Source organism: Lithobates pipiens, unplaced genomic scaffold (assembly GCF_037356315.1).
Source record: "Lithobates pipiens isolate NorthernLeopardFrog02 unplaced genomic scaffold, aLitPip1_a1.2 Scaffold_152, whole genome shotgun sequence".
Taxonomy (NCBI): domain Eukaryota; kingdom Metazoa; phylum Chordata; class Amphibia; order Anura; family Ranidae; genus Lithobates; species Lithobates pipiens.
In genome coordinates this window covers 7,944-26,271 of record NW_027507741.1, presented here as the reverse complement: position 1 = coordinate 26,271, position 18,328 = coordinate 7,944, and the positions used below count along the sequence as shown (strand labels likewise).

The 18,328-nt window shown below is 37.0% G+C and overlaps 1 non-coding gene and 1 pseudogene across 1 annotated transcript; both read right to left on the bottom strand.

Annotated features, from left to right (window-relative positions):
- Positions 1 to 2,608: 2,608 nt before the first annotated feature.
- On the bottom strand, positions 2,609 to 3,547 carry LOC143981412 (18S ribosomal RNA). Its single transcript, XR_013274311.1, has one exon. It is a non-coding gene; the product is annotated as an 18S ribosomal RNA (ribosomal RNA).
- A 7,619-nt stretch (positions 3,548 to 11,166) lies between these two features.
- On the bottom strand, positions 11,167 to 18,061 carry LOC143981408 (cytochrome c oxidase subunit 2-like; annotated as a pseudogene).
- Between the last annotated feature and the right edge of the window lie 267 nt (positions 18,062 to 18,328).

The following is an 18,328-nucleotide window of genomic DNA, read 5'->3' as shown; positions in this document are numbered from 1 at the left end:
AAAAATTTTTTCAAACAAGATGCATGAGTTGATCATATCGGAATCGTGGATATGAGGCTCGAATTCATAGAAAGCAAAGAGATAAGAGTGAGGCTTTAGTCATAAATAAAATTGTAGTTGAGGTTGAGGATACCGAGGCAGAGCTCAGGAAAAGAATTACGGAAAATGTATTCATTATTAGAATATTGGCATATTCTGCTAAGAAAAATAGGGCAAAGGGTCCTCCTGCGTATTCTACATTAAAGCCTGAGACTAATTCTGATTCACCCTCTGTGAGGTCAAATGGGGCTCGATTGGTTTCGGCAAGGGTGGACACGAATCATATAAGGAATAGAGGTCAAAGGGGTAAAATAAATCAGGTAGTTTCTTGTGAAATAGAAAAAGCAGAGAGAGTAAATCCACCTGCTAAAAAGATGGAGCAAAGAACAATTAGTGCTAAGGTGACTTCATAAGAAATTGTTTGGGCAACGGCTCGGAGAGCTCCAATTAGGGCGTATTTGGAATTTGAAGCTCATCCGGAACCTAAGATTGTATAGACAGTTAGGCTGGAGATAGCTAAAATAAATAAAATGCTGAGATTTAGGTTAGAGAAGGGGGTTGGAAGAGGAAAGGGGGTTCATATAATTAAGGCGAGGGTTAGGGCAGAAGTAGGGGCTAGGATAAACAAAATTTGTGAGGATGTTGAGGGGCGGATTGGTTCTTTGATAAATAATTTTACACCGTCAGCGATAGGTTGTAATAATCCAAATGGCCCTACAATGTTAGGACCTTTGCGATGTTGTATATAGCCTAGAATTTTGCGTTCAATTAATGTGAAAAATGCTACTGCTAGGAGAATGGGGGCAATATATAACAGGGGCAAAAGATATAACAAAAATTTTATAGTTAGTAAGGGGATTTGAACCCCGGTTAAAAGAGCTTAGGTCTTTTGCATAATCAAGCTCTGCCATGCTAACATGCCCTAGTTTAGGGCTGGGTGAGAGGTCTTAGTTAATTTAGATAAGTTCATTAGTGTCAGATTATGGCTTGTTTTAAATATTGGCCATGTTGCTCCGGTCCTTTCGTACTAGGGGCAGCACTTTATAGATAGAAACCGACCTGGATTGCTCCGGTCTGAACTCAGATCACGTGGGGTTTTAATCGTTGAACAAACGAACCATTAGTAGCGGTTGCACCACCAGGATACCCTGATCCAACATCGAGGTCGTAAACCCACTTGTCGATATGAACTCTTGAAGTAGATTGCGCTGTTATCCCCAGGGTAACTTGGTCCATTGATCGATTATCGGATCAAAAAGCATTAGTTTAGTAATTCTTAGAGGTGTTTCTCATGGATAAAGGTGTTAACCTATTTGTTTTGGAGGTTAAGTTATACTTCGAGGTCCCCCCAACCCAAAACTAACATGCACATCTCTTGAATTAAGGGATATGGAGGACAGAGTTGCATGATGAGTTTGAAGCTCCATGGGGTCTTCTCGTCTTATAATTTTATCCCCGCTTCTTCACGGGGAGATCAGTTTCACTGATTAGAGAAAGGAGACAGTGCAGCCTTCGTGATGCCGTTGATACGAGTCCCCAATTAAAGAACAAGTGATTATGCTACCTTCGCACGGTTAGGGTACCGCGGCCGTTAAACTTAGTCACTGGGCAGGCTGGACCTCTTATATTTTTTCAAGAGGCGATGTTTTTGGTAAACAGGCGAGGCTGAAGTTTGCCGAGTTCCTTCTTTCTCTTTTAATCTTTCCTGGAATGCTCTAGTGTAAGGTTAACGTAAGGGAATTATAGGATTTTCTATTGTGTTACTATAAAAGTGACATTTACGTTGATTACCAGTAGGGTGTCTATTCTGGTTTATGCTTGCATTTAGGAGAATGGGCAGTTTCTTGTTACTAGTTCTAGCATTATTACTTTTATAAGGATATAAAATAATTCAGTAGGGATAAAGGGTTGATCAAAATTTTAGAAATTATAAGTGTGTAGAACTAAGCTTTAACGCTTTTTTAAGGTGGCTGCTTTTAGGCCAACTTTATTTTATTTACTTATTATTTACCCAGTATTGTAGGTTGTATCCTGTTTCAAATAAGCTGTGCCTTATTTGAATAGCTCTTAAGCTTTAGGGTTTGTTAGGTGTCATAAAGAAGCTTAAGGTAGAGCTAAAACTCTTTTCCTGAATAACCAGCTATCTCTAAGCTCGGTAGGCTTTTCACTTCTACTTGAAAATCTTCCCACTCTTTTGCAACAGAGAAGGGTTAGCCCCATTGGGCTGTTTTGAAGTAGCTCGCTTAGTTTCGGGAGGACTAACTAAAAGTTTCATTTTGCTTGTGTAGACTAGCTAGACCATGATGCAAAAGGTACGAGGGGATGTCTCTGCTGTTTAAGGCTTTAAGGTTATTTCAGTTCTATTTCATCTTTCCCTTGCGGTACTTTGTCTAAAGCGCTTAAGAATTTTTTCTATCACCTGTACTATAATGGGAGAATGTTTTGTTTAGGAGTCAGTAGGAAGGGGGTTCATGTGAGTCTTGAAGGCTAGATTTTGGGCTCAAAATGATCAGATTTGAACAGATATTTCTTCGGTGTAAGCGAAGGGCTTTTGTTAAGCTACATTTTGTTATTTTCCAAGTGCACTTTCCAGTACACTTACCATGTTTCGACTTGCCTCTTCTAAAACGTGATAATGGGTTAGGGACAATATTATTTACTATCGAAGAGGGTGACGGGCGGTGTGTACGCATCCCAGAGCCGGGTTAAAAAGAACACTCTATTTTCTTTTTACTACTAAATCCACCTTCGCTGCTATGATTTCACATAGCCTTTCGTTTGTTCTATATTAGAAATTGTAGCCAATTGCTTCCCATTTCTTAAGCTGCACCTTGACCTGACGTATTGATGTAATTATGATCATTGAGCCTACTGAAGACGTTCACATGGTAAGCTTTCGACGGAGGTATACAGACTGATGAGCAAGAAATGGTCAGGTGTAGCGGGGATCATCGATTAAAGAACAGGCTCCTCTAGCTGGGTGGGACACCGTCAAATCCTTTGGGTTTTAAGCATTGCTCGTAGTTCCCTGGCGCTGATGGGTGTAAATTAATTGTTTACGGCTAGGCATAGTGGGGTATCTAATCCCAGTTTGTCTTCCTAGCTGTCGTGTATTCAAGTTTATAAATAGGATAACTTTCGTTTGTGTGTTTCTTAATAGCAAGCATAAAACTGCTAAGCATTAATTTAATCCTAATTTTTAATCACTTTAATCACGCTTAACGCCGATGATTATCAACTTGGGCCCTAGGGTGTAGCCGCGGCGGCTGGCACCAATGTTGGCCGGCCCTCTTTTCTTTGACTGAATCAAGCTTACGCTTATGTTCAAGATTAATCACTGCTGATTACCCTTGGGGGTGTGGTGGGACTAGATGTTGTGGGCGGAGTTTGTGCCTGATATCAGCTCCTTTATCTGGGATAGAATTAGAAGGGCGTCCTCACTGGTGTGCTGAGACTTGCATGTGTAAATCAAGAAACAATTGATAATAAGGCCAGGACCAAACCTTTATACTCTTAGAACTTTTTAGGGTTCATCTTAGCGTTTTCAGCGCTATACTTTAGTGTTAAGCTATAAGGGTACAGAATATAGTTTAGGAAGAATGTCAGCTTTGGGGGTTGATGGTAGAGGTTAAAGTCCTCTTGTTCTGAAGCCTTGAGCAGGGGTTAATCTGCAATCTCCGGCTTACAAGACCGGTGCTTTATTTAAGCTATCAGGGCAGCTTTTACTTGGATTTGCACCAAGAGATGCTGGAGCCTAAGACCAGTGGAGGGCTTTTTTCCTTTAAAAGCGTGTATGTGCATGAATACGTGATTCATGAACTAGTTTAGTGAGCAGTAAATTGAAGTTACCAGATAAGTTTTGTGATAAGAAGAACTAGAAAGAGGGTGACAGAAAAGACTGAAAGATAAGTCTTGATGCGAGCGGTTTGGGTAACTTGGGCCACTTTAATGGGGCTTCGGATTAAATGATCGGGCGGATTATAATTAATTATTTTTAATAGTACTAGTTGAATGCCATGAGAGATTAGGTCTCAGGCCGTGTTAAAAGTGATTATGGTGATTGGACGATGGGCTATAGGATCTAGCATGGTAGGGTCATACTCTTTTGAGAGTGCTTGGTCTTCTGGAATGATTGTCCAAGAAGTTTTTGCTAGGTCATAGGCAATGATGAGGGCAATAATAGTGATAATTAAAGCAGCTAGTTTTATGTGCGTAGGTATTGTGTGAGTTAAAGGGTGGTTTGGGACAGTAACTTTAAAGATGAATCATCCGACTAAGGTTGAACCGATGGCGAGACGTGTTAGGGGGTAGAGTACTCGGTTATCATTTTCGTTACATGCGAGTACTGGGTTTATTCGGGGCTGCATTAGTGAGGCGTAGTAAATTAAGCGTATACTGTAGACTGCGGTGAAAGCGGTGGCTACTAGTGTTAATAGAAGTGCTATAGAGTTTACGTAAGATGTACTTGCGGCTTCAATAATTGCATCTTTGGAATAGAAGCCATTAAGAAATGGAATTCCTATAAGAGCAAAGCTTCCAATAGACAAGCATGTGGTTGTTGTTGGGAGTGCATATTGAAGTCCCCCTATTTTTCGAATATCTTGCTCGTCGTTGAGTGAATGAATGATAAGTCCGGAACATAAGAATAGCATAGCTTTAAAGAATGCGTGAGTGGAGATGTGGAAAAAGGCTAAGTAGGGCAGGTTTAGTCCGATGGCTACTATCATCAAGCCTAATTGGCTTGAGGTAGAATAGGCAATAATTTTTTTAATATCGTTTTGGGTTAAGGCGTAGAGGGAGGCTGAGAAAGTTGAAATTGCTCCAAGACATAAACAAATAGATAATGCTATAGGGTTTTGTGATAGAAGGGGATGAATGCGGATTAGAAGGAAAATGCCGGCTACTACTATGGTACTAGAGTGTAGAAGGGCTGAAACTGGTGTGGGGCCTTCTATAGCTGAGGCAAGTCATGGATGGAAGCCAAATTGGGCGGATTTGCTGGCTGCAGCTGTGATAAAGGCTAGAAGAAGAGGGGTATAGGGGTAAGATAAAAGGACGATACTAAGGTTTAGTGACTGAACAGTAATTAATAGTCAGCAGAAGGCGATTGTAAATCCAATATCACCTGCACGGTTATAGAGGACAGCTTGGATCGCCGCTGTAGCAGCATCTGTTCGAGCGTGGTATCAGCCGATTAATAAAAAAGACATGATTCCTACACCCTCTCAACCTAGGAAAATAAATAAGAAGTTACCTGAGCAGGTAAGAGCAATTATAGCGAGGAGGAACATTAATAAATATTTAAAGAATAGATTGATATTGGGATCATTTTGTATATATCAGGTGGAAAATTCTATGATGCACCATGTTACTGAAAAGGCAACAGGGAGGAAAATGATGGAGTAAGAGTCAAGCTGTAAAATAACAGGGAGAGTAAGGGTGTAAATATTAAACCACAGTGAGTCAGTAGTTGAGGGGGCGTCTTCAAGTAAGTAAGTGACTAGGGGAATAAGAGAAACAAAAAATGCGGATTTTACTGCGTCTTTTGCGTGGACATTAAAGTCCTCATGAGAAGAATTAAGAACTGTTGCGGATAGAAATCCAATGGTCAGGAGAGTTATCAGGATTGGTAAAGTTTGGTGAGCCATAAGTTTTTAATGTTGAATTGAAGTACTTTGAATAAGTATAACATATAAGTATAACATATAAGTATAACATATAAGTATAACATATAAGTATAACATATAAGTATAACATATAAGTATAACATATAAGTATAACATATAAGTATAACATATAAGTATAACATATAAGTATAACATATAAGTATAACATATAAGTATAACATATAAGTATAACATATAAGTATAACATATAAGTATAACATATAAGTATAACATATAAGTATAACATATAAGTATAACATATAAGTATAACATATAAGTATAACATATAAGTATAACATATAAGTATAACATATAAGTATAACATATAAGTATAACATATAAGTATAACATATAAGTATAACATATAAGTATAACATATAAGTATAACATATAAGTATAACATATAAGTATAACATATAAGTATAACATATATATAACATATAAGTATAACATATAAGTATAACATATATATAACATATATATAACATATATATAACATATATATAACATATATATAACATATATATAACATATATATAACATATATATAACATATATATAACATATATATAACATATATATAACATATATATAACATATATATAACATATATATAACATATATATAACATATATATAACATATATATAACATATATATAACATATATATAACATATATATAACATATATATAACATATATATAACATATATATATAACATATATATATACATATATATATAACATATATATAACATATATATAACATATATATAACATATATATAACATATATATAACATATATATAACATATATATAACATATATATAACATATATATAACATATATATAACATATATATAACATATATATAACATATATATAACATATATATAACATATATATAACATATATATAACATATATATAACATATATATAACATATATATAACATATATATAACATATATATAACATATATATAACATATATATAACATATATATAACATATATATAACATATATATAACATATATATAACATATATATAACATATATATAACATATATATAACATATATATAACATATATATAACATATATATAACATATATATAACATATATATAACATATATATAACATATATATAACATATATATAACATATATATAACATATATATAACATATATATAACATATATATAACATATATATAACATATATATAACATATATATAACATATATATAACATATATATAACATATATATAACATATATATAACATATATATAACATATATATAACATATATATAACATATATATAACATATATATAACATATATATAACATATATATAACATATATATAACATATATATAACATATATATAACATATATATAACATATATATAACATATATATAACATATATATAACATATATATAACATATATATAACATATATATAACATATATATAACATATATATAACATATATATAACATATATATAACATATATATAACATATATATAACATATATATAACATATATATAACATATATATAACATATATATAACATATATATAACATATATATAACATATATATAACATATATATAACATATATATAACATATATATAACATATATATAACATATATATAACATATATATAACATATATATAACATATATATAACATATATATAACATATATATAACATATATATAACATATATATAACATATATATAACATATATATAACATATATATAACATATATATAACATATATATAACATATATATAACATATATATAACATATATATAACATATATATAACATATATATAACATATATATAACATATATAACATGTACATGTACCTTAATTTTACATTGTGGTGCACTGTGTGCGGGAGTAATATAACCTACAGCAGATGATCTTAAAAACCCTTAATCCGGGGGGGTGTTAAGGTAAGTTCTAAGAAAGTCGTTGTGGGGGGGGTAGGGGGGGGTAAGGAAAAAAAAAAATCATAGCAAGGGAAAAAATCAGGAAAAATAAAAAATTTACGATGAAAGAAAAAAATAAAGGAAAAATTTTTTTAATCCTTTAATTTTTTTTTCGTGGCAAAAAGGGGGGAAGAGAATAGAATGTTGACCTGGCATTATGTCCGTCGAGCATTCATTAAAATGTAACATACAAGAGATATGGTATTGATGGATATCTAAACTGTATGTCTATCGAACATTCATTGAGATGCAGCTTTCAAAAGAGATGCGGTCGATGGTTGACTTGGGACGGATGTCCCTTACATTCATTTTTTGCCGTGAGCCCACTCTGAGTTGCTGATGAAAGGACCCAAAAAATAAAAATACCAATAGATGGACTGTCATTAAGTGGTCTGAGCTTGTATACAGGTACTAAGTGCATAGGAGGGTTACCTTTTAAAGAGCATTCTGGACCCGATTACGCAAGATGAGTCCATAGATTCACATCCGTCAGTAACCTTCTGAAAGGTGAGAACTGTAACTCTTTAATTGTGGTCCAATAGAAGATGGGCAGACGACCTAGGACCGGTCCAAGGGTTGAGTCGACGTAAGATAGAGCTGATATATAGGCGTCATGTACTATTATGCACTGTTGTCATTTGACAAATTCATGTTTAATTTAAATGTTTTTGCAATTAATCGTGTTATGCTTTTATGAGATAGACCATGGTAGAGGGTTGAGGAAGCTAGTTGAAATGATATCCGTGATCTAATGCAAGATAAGGTCTTATCTTGACTGTATGAATGAAACATTCAGTAAAGGGGTAAATGTGTGATTTGAGTCTAAAGGTGTAAAACTTATTGTTATGAGGTTAAACATTACATTTTATTGGCAGGATTGAGCAATTTGGAAGATCCAGTTGGACTCACTTAGGAATGAGGTAAGCATTAGGAATAACAAGCGAAGGTCCTATCAAGTAGTCATGATATGCCTGAGGTGGATTCATAGACTTAGTCCATTCAATTCTGGCCCGATCACGCAATTATAGTACTACATTTTTATTGATAGAGGTAAGCTAGATGTGTGTAATATAATGTTTATAATACATATATGTACTAATACATTAGTTATGTAAAATTAGATTATAAATTGGTAATGAATGATTAACTGTTAGATTTACAGTACAAGTCTATATATTGAAATGGGTATCTTAAGATCTAATCAAAAGTTTATGAATGTTTATTTGACATAAGTAGTTGATATATTATATAGTACTATGGAAAGTATAATATGGGGTACTTAATATGTATATAAATTAAACCAATGATTATTATACATAGATAGTATATTCATTAAATAGTACTATGAAAAGTATAATATGGGGTACTTAATATGTATATAAATTAAATCAATGATTATTATACATAGATAGTATATTCATTAAATAGTACTATGAAAAGTATAATATGGGGTACTTAATATGTATATAAATTAAATCAATGATTATTATACATAGATAGTATATTCATTAAATAGTACTATATTGTTAATGATTATTGTACATGAAGTAATGATCGAGAACTATTAAATTACAGTACAAGTCTATATATCAAAATGGGCATCTTAAGATCTAATCAAAAGTTTATGAATGTTTATTTGACATAAGTAGTTGATAACACTAAATAGTACTATAGAGAGTATAATACAGGATACTTAGTATATGTAAAGTGGACTAATGATTATTAAGGAGTTTATTCTCTAAGAGGCCTAGTACTGGAATGAAAAGGATGAAAATTAAGAAGTAGATGGTGGAGGTGATTTGACCAATAATGATGAAGGGGTCTTCGACAGGTTGGCCTCCGATTCATGTGAGGACTATTGTGTTGGCGATTAAGGATCAGAAAAAGATTTTTGCGATGGGACGGAATATAAGTGAGCGAAGTTTGGAGGTGTGAATAATAGGAATTAGGAATAGAATTAGGATAGAGAAGAGGAGGGCTAGTACACCTCCTAATTTATTTGGGATTGAGCGGAGGATTGCATAAGCAAATAGGAAGTATCATTCAGGCTTAATGTGAGGGGGTGTAATTAATGGGTTAGCGGGGGTGAAATTATCAGGGTCTCCTAGGATGTTGGGGGCGAAGGTTGAGAGGGCTGCTAGGGCGGTTAGTATAACAGCAAAGCCGAATAGGTCTTTATAAGTGAAGTATGGGTGAAAGGGGACTTTGTCTAAGTTGGAGTTTAGGCCAGTAGGGTTGGATGAACCTGTCTGATGAAGGAAAAGGAGATGGATTACACTTGCGGCCGCAATAATGAATGGGAGAATAAAATGGAAGGTAAAAAAGCGGGTTAAGGTGGCATTGTCTACTGAGAAGCCTCCTCAGATTCATTGGACGAGGTTTGTGCCAACGTAGGGGGCGGCTGATAGGAGGTTGGTGATAACTGTGGCGCCTCAAAAGGATATTTGTCCCCATGGGAGGACATAGCCTACGAAAGCTGTGGCTATTAGTAAGAACAATAGGATGATGCCAATATTTCATGTTTCTTTATAGAGAAAAGATCCATAGTAGAGACCTCGACCAATGTGAAAATAAATGCAGATAAAGAAGAATGATGCGCCGTTAGCGTGGAGGTTACGCAAGAGTCAGCCGTTATTCACATCGCGGCAAATGTGGGCGATGGATGAAAATGCGAGGGAGGTATCTGCTGTATAATGTATCGCCAGGAATAGGCCTGTGGCGATTTGGGCTACTAAGCAAACTCCTAGAAGTGAGCCAAAATTTCATCATGCTGAGATGTTGGCAGGGGATGGAAGATCAATAAATGAGTTGTTGAGAATTTTAAGAAGGGGGTGGGATTTTCGTATTGTCATCAGTTTTTGTAGTTGAAATACAACAGTAGTTTTTCAAGCTATCGGTCTAGGTTAAATCCCTGGCAGAAACTAATGATTTTGGAATTGAGTTTATTAGTGGGACTTTTGGCGGTGGCTTCTAACCCTTCTCCTTACTTTGCGGCACTAGGGTTAGTGGGGGGTTCGGGGGTAGGGTGTCTAGTCTTAATAAAAGGGGGGGTTAGTTTTTTATCTTTAATTTTATTTTTGGTGTACCTCGGGGGGATAATAATTGTATTTGCTTACAGTGCTGCTTTGGTGGCGGAACCATATCCTGAGGCGTGAGGGAGTCAAGTGGTTATAGGATACATTGTAGTATTTAATATGCTACTTATAATCTTATGATGAACTCAGATAGGGGAAGAAAACATAGTTTTATCTTTGGGAACAGGGTGGGATACAGGGTATAATGAGTGATGAGGAGTGGGGAATTTACTATGTGATGGTGGATGGGTGCTATTTTTAGGAGGATGGGCCCTATTATTAACATTGTTTTTAGTTTTAGAAGTAGTACGGGGACATAAAGGAAGTGGGGCGTTACGGGCTGTAAGATGGACTCTAATGGTAGCAGTTGTGGCGAAAAAAAGTTCTATAAGTGATGTGACTTAAGATGAATTTAATAAGTAAAGGGGTGTACGAAACGATATCAAACAGCTTATAAGGGTAATATGTATTGTCAGAGGTTCATATAATACTGATGCATGCTGATGATGATCTTTGGTAGGTATTTAAGGCACATGTAGTTGAATCTGGGGTATTTGGGTTGGGCTGGGGCTGGGGCGTTATGGATATAGGCAAATTCTAGTATAAGAAATTAGAGGATAGGATCATTGTAGAGTAAATTCTATGTAAATATCTAAGAAAGAGCTAGTGTTGATAATAGGTATGGTATAGTCGTGAAGCTAACCATGGAATCGAACCATGATCATGATGAATTAGCAATCCTCACTACACCAGATAGCTCGGTGAATAAAAGGATATTACCCTTCATTTCTAGAATCACAATCTAGTGTTTTAATTAAACTATATTCACAAAGGATTATTTCTGGGTTTATAATGAGAAGAAGACCTGGGATGATGTGAAGGAAAAGTAAAAGGTGTTCGCGGGATTGGTAGGGGTAAAGGGTTTTGATATGATTTGGTAGAGGGCCGCGTTGGGTTGATCACAAGACATACAGGGTGTATGCGGTTGTGAAGATGAGATTAAGAACAACAATTAAGAATACAATAGGAGATCAACTAAGAAGTGAGGTCATAATAAGTATTTCTCCCATGAAGTTAATGGTTGGGGGGAAGGCTATATTTAGTAATAAGGAGATTAGTCATCATGCCCCTGCGAGGGGGAAAATTGTTAGGGCCCCTCGTAGTAAAATTATGGTTCGGCTGTTAGTGCGTTCATAGGAGGTGTTGGCTAGGCAGAAGAGAGCAGAAGAAGTAAGACCGTGAGCGATTATCATTATTATTGCTCCTGAGTAGCTTCATGGGGAGGAAGTTAGGGCAGCGGCGACTACAAGGTTTATATGACTAACAGAAGATATGGCGATAAGTGATTTTAAGTCTGTTTGTCGAAGACAAAGGAGTGCGGTGGCTAAAATACCAAGGATTGCGATGAGTATGACAAATAGTGTTTGGTTAAGATTATTTTCTTGAAGGAGAGGAGATGAGCGAATAATACCATAACCTCCAAGTTTTAGAAGTGTACCAGCTAAGATTATGGACCCAGCAATTGGTGCTTCTACATGTGCTAAGGGTAGTCATAAATGGAGGCAGTAAATAGGTAATTTAATTAAAAAGGCTATGTTATAAATAGCTCAAAAGAGACCGGGGTAGTTAGTTAGGGCTTGGGTGATGTGCAGAGTATGAGTGAGAGTTGGGAGTAAAGAACCATTAACAGAATAAAATTTAATAATTCAGATCATGAGAGGAATAGCTCCAAGCATAGTATAAAATGCTAAATACATTCCGGCCTCCAGGCGCTGCTCTTGGGCACCTCAGCGTGTAATAATAATTATGGTGGGAACTAAGGAAGCTTCAAAGAAAATGAAGAAGAGTATTAGGTCTGGGGTTGTGAAGGCTAACAAGGTGGTTAGTTGAAGGAAAGTCATGTTTACAATATAGGTTCGTTGGCGATTGATGGGTTCTAGGCGTATTTTACTTTGGCTGGCTAATAGGGTCAATGGGAATAATCAGCATGTCAAGATAGCTAATGGACCTGAGATGCTATCTACGAGAAAAAGGGTGTTGGAAAAGCTAAAGTCTTGGAGGAAGATTCAGGAGAGAGAAAAAAGGGTGGTGATGAAACCTTGACTGGTGACTAGCGTTCATAGATGCTTTTGGGGGGAGAGAAGAATAGTGGGAAACAGAGAGATTCAGGCGGCAATGATTATTAACATTGTAAAAGGTTTAGGGTTTTTAAGTTGTCTGAGCCGTGAGAGCGGGCTGTGGCAATTATTAGAGAAAGGCCCAATGCTGCTTCGCAGGCTGATATAGTTAATATAACTAGAGGGATTATTAAGGGGTTGACTATGAGATGATTGGGTCAAAGGCTTAGGCCGATAAAAATAATCAATATTATGCCTTCAAGACATAAGAGTGCTGATAAGAGGTGTATGCGGTGGAAGGATAGACCTGCGAGGACGACAGAAAACATTATGGCTAAAAGGGTGGACATAGGGGTACTATGGATTTTAACCATAATTAGCTGAGTCGAAGTCAGCTGTCTTTGTTGGACTAGCGCCCCACTCAGCTCACTCAAGGCCCCCTTGAAGTCATTCGTAAATAAATCCGAGGGTTAAAAGAATAAGAATAATTGAAGCTCAGGCAAAGGCTTTAAGGGGGGATAGTTGAATTGCTCAAGGGGAGGGGAGAAGTAGAGCAATTTCTAGGTCAAATAGAAGAAAGAGGATGGCTACAAGAAAAAATCGTATAGAATAGGGAAGACGGGCGGAGCCTAAGGGGTCGAAGCCACATTCATAGGGTGATAATTTTTCTGTGTCAGGACTAATAAGGGGAAGTCAGAAGCTAAGAAGGGCTAGAGCTATAGATAAAATAAGAGCTGTGGAGAAAAATGTTAGCATTATCTTCTCTCGGATATTAACCAAGACCGGATGATTGGAAGTCATCTATACATTATACTAAGAAGATATGAACCTCATCAATAAATTGAAACATAAAGGAAAAGTCAGACAACATCAACGAAATGTCAGTATCATGCTGCGGCCTCAAAGCCAAAGTGATGTAGAGAAGTAAAGTGAAAAAATAATTGACGTGCGAGGCAAGTTACAAGGAAGATTGAGCCAATAATTACGTGTAAACCATGGAAGCCTGTGGCAACAAAGAAAGTAGTACCATAAATTCCGTCTGAAATTGTGAATGGGGCTTCGTAATATTCCATGGCTTGAAGGGTAGTAAAGTAGAGACCTAAAATGACTGTGATGGTTAGAGCTTGAAGGGCTCCTTTACGATTAGCCTGCATAATACTATGATGGGCTCATGTAACAGAGACACCTGAGGCAAGTAGAACTGCTGTATTAAGGAGAGGAATTTCGAAAGGATTGAAAGGATTAATTCCTGTAGGGGGTCAAGATTCTCCAATTTCTAAAATAGGTGTTAGGCTGGCGTTGTAAAATGCTCAAAAAAACCCAAAAAAGAAGAATACTTCTGAGGTAATAAATAGAATTATTCCATAGCGGAGGCCTTTTTGTACGGGGAGGGTGTGGTGACCTTGGAAAGTGCCTTCTCGAGTCACGTCTCGCCATCATTGGAATATTGTTAATAGTATAGAAATTAATCCGAGGACTAGAATAGAGGAGGTATTAAAGTGGAATCATGCGGCGAGGCCTGAAGTAAATAAAAAGGCGGCGGTAGCTCCTATTAGGGGTCAAGGGCTGGGGTTTACTATGTGGAAGGTGTGGGTTTGATGGGCCATAAGTGTTTTCTTGTAGATACAGGCTTAGAAGTAAGATAAAAACGTAGGCTTGAATTAAAGCGACTGCAATTTCTAAAATTGTAAGAAGAATCAAGACTATAAAGGTTAATAAGGAGACCGGTAGAGATAAAGAAATTAATGTTAAAACTGCTGATGAGGTTAAATGAATAAGCAGGTGACCAGCGGTGAGGTTGGCGGTGAGTCGAACTCCAAGAGCTAAGGGTCGAATAAATAAACTGATAGTTTCGATTAAAATGAGAACTGGGATTAACGGGGTAGGTGTACCTTCAGGCAGGAAGTGTGCTAGAGAATGATTAAATTGATTGCGAAAGCCTGTGAGAACAGTTGCAAGTCAAAGTGGGACGGCTAGCCCTAAGTTGATAGATAATTGGGTGGTTGGTGTAAATGTGTAGGGCAATAAGCCTAGAAGATTTATACTTAAAAGAAACACTATTAAGGAGGTTAATAAAAAGGCTCATTTGTGGGCAGGGGCATTTAAAGGGAGAAGAAGTTGTTTTGTAAATTTAATGAGGAATCAGTTCTGAATTGTTAGCAGGCGGTTGTTTACCCATCCAGTTGAAGGGGTGGGGAATAATAATCATGGGGTTAATATGGCTAATAGGATGATGGGAATACCTAATGAGGTTGTTGAGGCAAATTGGTCAAATAAGTTTATTATCATGGTCAAGTTCAAAGGGGGAGGTTTGTTTTTGTGCTTTTAGGGTGAGGGTCATAAAGATCAGTATGGTTTAAAATTTTTGAGGGTGCTAAAGCTAAGAAAATAATTCAAACTAGAAGAAGATAAAAGAGTCATGGGGTGGGGTTAAGCTGAGGCATATCACTAAGGGTGGTCGGAGTCACCTGTCTACAGCTTAAAAGGCTGTTGCTAACCTATAGCTTCATAGTGAGGTGTCTAGGGTTATATTAATTCAGCTTAGGAAATTTTTAATTGGCAGGGCTTCAATTACGATAGGTATGAAGCTGTGATTTGCCCCACAAATTTCAGAACACTGACCGTAGTAAACCCCTGGGTGACCAATAATAAAGGAGGTTTGGTTAAGTCGGCCTGGGATGGCATCTGACTTAACACCTAAAGTAGGGATAGTTCAAGAGTGGAGGACGTCTTCGGCGGTGATTATAATTCGTGCGGCTGTTCCGATGGGGGCAATTAATCGATTATCAACCTCTAATAGTCGGAAGTGACCGGGTTCTAAGTCTTTAGAGGGAGTTATATAAGAGTCAAAGACCAGATCAGTAAAATCTGAGTATTCATAGCTTCAGTATCATTGATGGCCAATTGTTTTTACGGTTATATCTGGGTCGTTAATCTCATCTATTAGGTATAGAATACGTAATGATGGGAGGGCAATTGCAATGAGGATAATTGAGGGCATAATTGTTCAGACTATTTCGATTTCTTGGGCATCAATAGTATTAATACTCGAGAGTTTAGTTGATATTAAAGTGGAAATAATGTATAGTACAAGTATGCTAATCAAGAGTGCTACTATAAGGGCGTGATCATGAAAGTGAAGAAGTTCTTCTATAAGGGGGGAGGCTGCATCTTGGAAGCCTAACTGAGTGGGGTGTGCCATGGAGGAATACAAGAGTCTAACTAGTAATTCTGTCTCGACAAGGCAGTGTTATAATTTAACTAACTCCTCGAAGAAAGTGACAGAGAGGTTATGTGCCCGGCTTGAAACCGGGTTATGGGGGTTCGATTCCTCCCTTTCTTGTACCAGCTTAATGGAGAAAGTTGGCTCTTCAAATGTATGATAGTGAGGGGGAGATCCAAGGAGTCACTCGATGTTAGTTAAGGTTGATTTTGCTTCTGTGTAAAGATGTTTGGTAGAAAAAGCTTCTCAGATAATGAAAATCATTATTACTACAGCGACTAGAGAGATTAAAGAACCAATGGATGAAATAGTGTTCCACAAGGTGTAAGCGTCAGGGTAATCAGAATAGCGTCGAGGCATTCCGGCTAGGCCGAGGAAATGTTGGGGGAAGAATGTTAAATTTACACCAATAAATATTACGACAAAATGAATTTTAGTTCATAAGCTATGAAGGGTGAGGCCTGTAAATAGGGGGAATCAGTGGACGAACCCCGCCATGATGGCGAAAACTGCTCCCATAGATAGAACATAGTGAAAGTGGGCAACTACGTAGTAGGTGTCATGAAGGACAATGTCAATAGAGGAGTTGGCTAGGACAATGCCTGTAAGCCCTCCAACCGTAAATAAGAAAATAAATCCCAGAGCCCAAAGAAGGGGGGCGTCCCATTTAATAACTCCACCATGTATTGTGGCTAGTCAACTAAAAACTTTTACTCCCGTAGGGATAGCAATAATTATTGTAGCAGAGGTGAAGTAGGCTCGTGTGTCAACATTAAGATCTGTAGTGAACATGTGGTGGGCTCAAACGATAAAGCCCAAGAGACCGATGGATAATATTGCTCAGACTATACCTATGTAGCCAAATGGTTCCTTTTTGCCTGAATAGTAGGCTACAACATGGGAAATAATTCCGAAACCTGGAAGAATAAGAATATAGACTTCCGGGTGTCCGAAGAATCAGAATAAGTGTTGGTAAAGAACTGGGTCACCACCCCCCGCAGGGTCGAAAAAGGTAGTATTTAAATTTCGATCTGTTAAGAGTATAGTAATCCCTGCCGCTAGAACTGGGAGAGATAAAAGAAGTAAGACTGCGGTGATTAAAACAGATCAGACAAATAGGGGTGTTTGATATTGTGTAGTAGATGAGGGTTTTATGTTAATTACTGTGGTAATAAAGTTAACTGCTCCCAAAATAGATGATACCCCTGCTAAGTGTAGTGAGAAGATTGCTAGATCTACTGAGGGTCCTGCATGGGCCAGATTACCAGCCAAGGGGGGATAAACTGTTCACCCAGTTCCGGCCCCTGCTTCAACTGTAGAGGAGGCTAAAAGTAGGAAGAAGGATGGGGGAAGAAGTCAAAAACTTATATTGTTTATTCGGGGGAAGGCCATGTCCGGGGCTCCGATTATCAGGGGGACTAATCAGTTGCCGAACCCTCCAATTAGGACGGGCATTACTATGAAGAAAATTATTACAAATGCATGAGCTGTAACAATTACGTTATAAATTTGATCATCGCCGAGAAGGGAGCCGGGCTGACTCAATTCCGCGCGGATGAGCAAGCTTAGGGCTGTTCCGATTATCCCAGCTCATGCACCGAAAATAAAGTAAAGGGTTCCGATATCTTTATGGTTAGTAGAAAAGAGTCAGCGGGCATATATCACAGGTAAAGTGGCCGAGTAGGTGGCGAATTGTAGCTTCGAGGACAGAGGTTTAAGCCCTCTCTTTACCAGGTCCTGGAGTGTTAACACGTGAGATTGCAAATCTCGAAAAGCAGGGTAAAACCTGCCGGGACTTCTCCCGTTTTATATAAGCGGGAGAAGTAGAATGAAGCTCGCTGGATTGAGTATTTAGCTGTTAACTAAAGTATTACGGGATCAAGGCCCGTCATTCTAGAGAACTTTATCTTAATTGAAAGGGTCTGAGTTGCATTCAGAAGATGTAAGTTAATATCTTGCAAGTTCTACAGAAACTGAAGGAGTTTAACCTTCGCTTAAGGCTTTGAAGGCCTTTGGTCTATGTTAACCTAAGTTTCTATAGGAGCAAAAGTGTGGGGGTAAGGGGAAGAAGAATAAGGGCTATTACATTAATAATGGCAGTTGGTAAGTGTGTTGGGTGAGGGGTTCGTCAGTTGAGTAAAGAATTAGGGGTGTTAGGAGGGAGGGTCATAGTAACAATGTATGCTAAGCGAAGGT